Source organism: Diachasmimorpha longicaudata, unplaced genomic scaffold (genome assembly GCF_034640455.1).
Source record: "Diachasmimorpha longicaudata isolate KC_UGA_2023 unplaced genomic scaffold, iyDiaLong2 ctg00000105.1, whole genome shotgun sequence".
In the NCBI taxonomy this organism is placed as follows: Eukaryota; Metazoa; Arthropoda; class Insecta; order Hymenoptera; family Braconidae; genus Diachasmimorpha; species Diachasmimorpha longicaudata.
In genome coordinates, this window is record NW_026973925.1 from 17,501 (window position 1) to 25,000 (window position 7,500).

The following is a 7,500-nucleotide window of genomic DNA, read 5'->3' on the forward strand; positions in this document are numbered from 1 at the left end:
TTCGCAGTGCGAAGGGCATGGACATTGCGGTTCTCGCAACTAGTTCCAGCCACGCGCTAGTAGTTGGAACCTCCCGCAACGGTGGAGGCCGGCGAAAACGCGACGCCACACGTGGGGCTGGGTCTCAGGGGGAGTGGGTGGGTATCCCTCGGGAAAGGGACGGTTCGCGGGGCGGGTCGTCGGGTGGGATGGGTGGGTTCCCCCTTTCTGTGGGTCTGCTCCCTCTCTGCTCCTCTTTCGAGGGGAGTCGAGGCGGAGCACTCCTTCAGCGCCTCCACCGGGCCCCGATCCGAGCTCCCCAGCTCGGCGGGAACCGGAAGGCCCCCTCCCAGGGACGGTGCTCAGCGTCGCGAGCTACCCAGCTCGGTGCCGCGGGGAACCGCCCCATCTAACCCTTAATCCTCTTATTCATTCTTTTTCTTGTACTTTTCAGCTTTTCAGCTCTTGCCTTTCGGCACGGCCGGCGACCGTCTCGTCAACCAAACTTCAACCATGGCAGAGCATCTTTGCAAATCTTGTCCGGAGGCTAAACTGCCCCCAATCGGATCTCCGGGGGGGCACAATGATGCGTCCGTCGTGCGGCGAAGTCTGCGCATCGCTTCACAGCATGCCAGAGGAACACCACCAGCGACTACATCGAGGGACCCAAGGAGGGTGGTGCCCTCAAGGGTTCGTAGTCGCCCGCCGTGCGCCGGGGTACTGCCCTCCCGACGAGGGAAAGGTTCCAGCCTTCGTGCTGTCCATGAGGACGTCGAGGACGTCGCAGACATCGAGGGACTGACTGCGCAGCCGAGTCAGCCAACGCCTGGATCTTCAAGAACTTCGACCGGTGAGTCCACTCAATTATTAGGTAGGGTTCGCGAGTGCCACGTTAGTTTAAGTAGGATCGATAGTCATCGCGTCGCGACCGGAGGCTCACCGGTACCCCCCGTTCCAATAGGTCATCCTCCCCGGACCCCTGCGATCGAGGGACCGGGCGCGCAACGCGACGTTAGAATACTGCAATTGAACATGTCCCGCTCAATTGCAGTAACCGGGGAGGTCTTCCAGTTAATTCGCAAAGAGCGTCTGGACATATTGCTGCTCCAAGAGCCGTATGCCATTCGTGAGGCGAACACCTGGGCCATCCGCGGCCTAGGAGTCGGAATGCGTATTGCCGCGAGCTCAACGGAGCGACCGTGGGCGGCCGTCGTTGCGTGCAACTCCATCGTGGAGATTGCTTACGTGTCCCAATTAAGTACTGCACATTGCGTTTGTGCTGAAGCCCGCGTCCCCGGTGGATCCTTCTTCGTCGTCTCCAGTTATTTTCAATACTCGGACGACATAGAAATCCACCTGAGGCAGCTTGAAAAGGTTCTCAGCTGTCTCAGGGGTCGCCGCGTTCTGGTGGCGGCCGATTCCAACGCCCAACACTCCCTTTGGAGCCCCAGGACCACTGACCGTGGTGTCCTCCTGGGTGAGCTCATCGAGTCTTTCGGTCTCCGCGTCGCGAATGATGCTAGGCAGGGCCCCACCTTCAGGAGTGCCGCAGGTACGTCGTTCATCGACGTCACACTGGCCACTCCTGGCATGTATAAATTCATACGTGCATGGAGGTTGGAGGACGAGTGGTCCACCGGTGACCACACGTCGGTTTTCTTTCGTTTAGCGATCCGGAGTTCCTCACAGCGCGTCAATAACTCGGGAGTCGGCGAGGGCTCTACCATGCGGTTCAACGTTCGTCGGGCCGACTGGGAAAAGTTCGAAGCGACCCTCGATGAGGAGGCCCGTGAGAAACTCGTGGACCATCCGCTGGATTCTACAGCGGATGTTGAGAGAATGGCAGAAGTACTGGGTGACGTACTCACCAAAGCCTGCCAAGATTCGATGCCGCGCCGCAGACATTACCGTCGCGCGAATCCGTGGTGGACCGAGGAGCTGACCAGCAAACGCAAACTGGTCAGTCGTCTCCGAAACGGCTACCGAAGGGAGACTAACCCTGACGCGCGAAAAATTAAACAGAGTAGGTATCGTGTAGTCCTGCGATCGTATACCAGGCTACTTAGGACATCTAAGGAAAATAGCTGGCGCGGATACATCACGACGGAAAGCAACGCGAATCCCTGGGGCTTTCACTACAAATACGCGGCTGATAAATTGCGCGTAGGCACAGTCCTCAGCACACTTAGAACCGCGAATGGCACGACACTTACAATGCGTGAGACTGCTGAGGTCCTGTTGGACACACACGTACCCGACGACGACCCCAACGCAGACACACCGGAACAGACCGACATCCGCGAACGCGTGAAGAACCTAAGGGTCGAAACAGAGGACGCACGAGACTTGACCGACGACCAACTTAAGGGTCTCGTCAAGACCCTTAAGAATGACAAAGCCCCAGGATGCGATTTAGTTGAAGTTAGGGTACTGAAAGTCGCGGTCATGAGGATGCCTCACATCTTCACGCGACTCTTCAACGCCTGCCTTAAGCACGGCGTTTTCCCCACCGTCTGGAAAGTCGGCACACTTCGTGCTCTCCTCAAAGGAGTTCACAAGGATGTGTCCGACCCCAAATCCTACCGTCCCATTTGCCTCTTGTCGGTTGTTGGGAAATTTTTCGAAAAGGTCCTGCACGGGATCCTTACGGCGAAAGTCCTTACTGAGGACAAAATATCAGGACGTCAATATGGCTTTCTGCCTGGACGATCCACGGAAGACGCGATAGTAGAGTTGCGTGAATTAGTCGAACGCGGTAACGACAAGAGGTACGTCATTGGACTCCTGTTCGATATCTCAGGTGCCTTTGACAACGTGTGGTGGCCCCTAGTCCTCCAGTCTTTGGCGGATCGAGACTGCCCGAAGAATGTCTTTGAAGTGCTCCGGAGCTACTTCGACAATCGGACTGTCAAGATCGCCTGGAGCGACCAAGAGGTTTCCAAGCCGGCCACCCGGGGCTGTCCGCAAGGATCAGTCCTCGGCCCCGCTTGCTGGAATCTCATGTTCGATGCCCTCCTCAAGAGCATCGAGCAGAATTTCGGCGAAATCGAAGTCGCCTACGCGGACGACCTTATCGCGGTCGTATCGGCCGACTCGCGTAAGGAAATAGAGAGGATAGGCCGAGCCGTCGCCGAACACATCGCGTCGTGGTGCGCGTCAGCGAAGCTCGAACTGTCGAGGAGCAAGACAGAGGCAATTGTCCTGTCATGCAACTCGCAGAAGAGAGCGCCGCTGGTGCGGTACAGGTGGGATCGGGCGCGAAAGACACGCCGACGCGTGAAACCGGTGTTGGGTATCCGCCCACCCGAGATTAGGCTCTCCGGGGAGAAGATTCAGTTTAAGGATAGCGTCAGGTACCTCGGGGTACATTTTAATAGGAACATGCGGGTCCGGACCCATACACGATACATTCAGGAAAAAGCTAGGGTCCTCTTCACTCGGTTATCGGCCCTAATGCACAAGCATTGGGGACTCCGATACCGATCGGTTAAGTTAGTATTTCAGGGCGTTTTTCAGGCTGTCGCGTCGTATGCAGCCCACGGGTGGGTGGACCGGTGCACACCGTACGACATAAAGAAACTGCGTACCGCGCAGAGGAGCGCGCTGCTGACAGTGACTGGCGCGTATAGGACGGCTTCACACGAAGCACTCTGCGCAGCGGCGGGGGTGCTTCCTGTGGACCTATTATTGAGGGAAAGAGCAGCGCGCTACCAAGCCAAGAAAGGCATTCCGGTCAGAATAGGAGATGTTGATATAGACCCCGCGAATCCGCGCGTTGGTAACAACGGCCGCCCGATCGAGGCCGTTGAGGAAATAAAAACAGAGATCCGAAATCTCTGGCGGAGTAGGTTCGAGCGGGCTTCAACCGGGAGGAACACCTTTGCGTTCTTCCCCGATACTGCGGCGCGCCTGGAAGCTAAGTGGGTCGAGTGCGACCACTGGGTCTCGCAGGTCCTGACAGGGCATGGGCAATTCCGGTCCTATCTTCACGACCGGGGCCTTGCCCAGTCACGCAACTGCGAGTGCGACCAGGCTGAAGACACAGTCCAGCATTTTATTATGGACTGTCCGATATATGCACCACAGCGGGAGTGCATCGCGGGAATAATCGGGAATCGCCCATGGCCCCAGGCGGCACAAGCGCTAGTGTCGTCCAGGGAGTCATTCGCCGTGTTCGCGGATTTTTGCAGGGAATGTATGTGGCTGAAATGCGTGGAAGCGTACGCGGAAATAAGAAGTCGCGGCGACGATGAGTGAAGGAATGAATGGGACCAACCAGCTCTCGTTGTCGGAGACGAGAGTCGTGGGACAGGAACCCGGTAACCTTCTCCGGGTAACCCTGTCCCGGTTGGAGATATGAATGAGAATTAAATTCACCTCTTCTCCTTTCTTCCTCTTCTTCTATCCTATGACTTTAATTCTACTGCTTTAACTCTATTTCTTTTAATCCCAAATACCCTTATCCACCTTTCACATTCTGGGTGTCAGGCTGACACCAAGGACCACCGCCCCGAGGTTCCCCGCGGGAGCCATGCCTGCGTCAGTCACTTGTGACCTGGCGCCGTCATGGTTGCAAAGTGTCCTTCGGCCATCTGAACCGGCCGACAGTATGGATTTTTCCAACCCCCCCCTTGGCAGTGGGTAATGGCCTAAGTGTTTGTTATTATGTAAATAGAGTAGATTAATAGGCCATGCGAGGTTTCCGAAAACCATAACCTGGCAAGGTTGTTTTCATAATACCGCATTGAGTGTCCCTACCTACTTCCCGCAGGGGGTGTAATGGCGGGTAAAACCGCCCTTACACACGGGGTGTGACGACCCCGCGGTCCCTGAGTCGAACTTGGTGTAAGGATTGGGATCCCCCTTTTGGGGGGTCTCAATAATTACACCTAGGGGGGTTGCGGGTGCAGGGTGAGTCCCTGTACCCATGGGGGGTTTCGGAGGGGGGGGGGGTCGCGAATTGGGTCGCGAGGGAGGGCGAAATCGGCCGGTGGAGGGGTGGTTCCACGTGGTGGAGGGGTGGGTCCACGTGGTGGAGGGCGAAATCGGCGGGTGGAGGGGCGCGAGACCTACTTACTGGTGGGTTCGGAGGGGGAGGGTCGCGGATTTGGTCACGGTGGGGTGGGCCGGACTTCGGGAAACGCGAGGGAGCGCGAAATCGGCTGGTGGAGGGGTGGTTCCTCGTGGTGGAGGGCGGGATCGGTTGGTGGACGGGTAATTCCACGCGTGGGTGGGGGTCCGGGGGGACTGGCTGCTTCGCAGTGCGAAGGGCATGGACGCTGCGGTTCTCGCCAGTAGTTCCAGCCACGCGTTAGTAGTCGGAACCTCCCGCAACGGTGGAGGCCGGCGAAAACGCGACGCCACACGTGGGGGTTGGGTCAGGGGGAGCGGGTGGGTATCCCTCGGAAAAGGGACGGTTCGCGGGGTGGTGCGGGGGAGGGGGGACTGGCTGCTTCGCAGTGCGAAGGGCATGGACATTGCGGTTCTCGCAACTAGTTCCAGCCACGCGCTAGTAGTTGGAACCTCCCGCAACGGTGGAGGCCGGCGAAAACGCGACGCCACACGTGGGGCTGGGTCTCAGGGGGAGTGGGTGGGTATCCCTCGGGAAAGGGACGGTTCGCGGGGTGGGTCGTCGGGTGGGATGGGTGGGTTCCCCCTTTCTGTGGGTCTGCTCCCTCTCTGCTCCTCTTTCGAGGGGAGTCGAGGGGGAGCACTCCTTCAGCGCCTCCACCGGGCCCCGATCCGAGCTCCCCAGCTCGGCGGGAACCGGAAGGCCCCCTCCCAGGGACGGTGCTCTGCGTCCCGAGCTACCCAGCTCGGTGCCGCGGGGAACCGCCCCCTCTAATCCTTAATCCTCTTATTCATTCTTTTCTTGTACTTTTCAGCTTTTCAGCTCTTGCCTTTCGGCACGGCCGGCGACCGAATCGTCTACTTTCAACCATGGCAGAGCATTCATTGAAATCTATTCCGGAGTCTAAGCTGCCCCCAATCGGATCTCCGGGGGGGCACAATAATGCGTCCGTCGTGCGGCGAAGTCTGCGCATCGCTTCCCAGCATGCCAGAGGATCTTCTACAGCGGCTACATCGAAGGACCCAAGGAGGGTGGTGCCCTCAAGGGTTCGTAGTCGCCCGCCGTGCGCCGGGGTACTGCCCTCCCGACGAGGGAAAGGTTCCAGCCTTCGTGCTGTCCACGAGGACGTCGAGGACGTCGCAGACATCGAGGGACTGACTGCGCAGCCGAGTCAGCCAACGCCGGAATCTTCAAGAACTTCAACCGGTGAGTCCACTCAATTATTAGGTAGGGTTCGCGAGTGCCACGTTAGCTTAAGTAGGATCGATAGTCATCGCGTCGCGACCGGAGGCTCACCGGTACCCCCCTTTCCAATAGGTCATCCTCCCCGTACCCCCGCGATCGAGGGACCGGGCGCGCAACGCGACGTTAGAATACTGCAATTGAACATGTCCCGCTCAATTGCAGTAACCGGGGAGGTCTTCCAGTTAATTCGCAAAGAGCGTCTGGACATATTGTTGCTCCAGGAGCCGTATGCCATTCGTGAGGCGAACACCTGGGCCATCCGCGGCCTAGGAGTCGGAATGCGTATTGCCGCGAGCTCAACGGAGCGACCGTGGGCAGCCGTCGTTGCGTGCAACTCCATCGTGGAGATTGCTTACGTGTCCCAATTAAGTAATGCACATTGCGTTTGTGCTGAAGCCCGCGTCCCCGGTGGATCCTTCTTCGTCGTCTCCAGTTATTTTCAATACTCGGACGACATAGAAATCCACCTGAGGCAGCTTGAAAAGGTTCTCAGCTGTCTCAGGGGTCGCCGCGTTCTGGTGGCGGCCGATTCCAACGCCCAACACTCCCTTTGGAGCCCCAGGACCACTGACCGTGGTGTCCTCCTGGGCGAGCTCATCGAGTCTTTCGGTCTCCGCGTCGCGAATGATGCTAGGCAGGGCCCAACCTTCAGGAGTGCCGCAGGTACGTCGTTCATCGACGTCACACTGGCCACCCCTGGCATGTATAAATTCATACGTGCATGGAGGTTGGAGGACGAGTGGTCCACCGGTGACCACACGTCGGTTTTCTTTCGTTTAGCGATCCGGAGTTCCTCACAGCGCGTCAATAACTCGGGAGTCGGCGAGGGCTCTACCATGCGGTTCAACGTTCGTCGGGCCGACTGGGAAAAGTTCGAAGCGACCCTCGATGAGGAGGCCCGTGAGAAACTCGCGGACCATCCGCTGGATTCTACAGCGGATGTTGAGAGAATGGCAGAAGTACTGGGTGACGTACTCACCAAAGCCTGCCAAGATTCGATGCCGCGCCGCAGACATTACCGTCGCGCGAATCCGTGGTGGACCGAGGAGCTGACCAGCAAACGCAAACTGGTCAGTCGTCTCCGAAATGGCTACCGAAGGGAGACTAACCCTGACGCGCGAAAAATTAAACAGAGTAGGTATCGTGTAGTCCTGCGAGCGTATACCAGGCTACTTAGGACATCTAAGGAAAATAGCTGGCGCGGA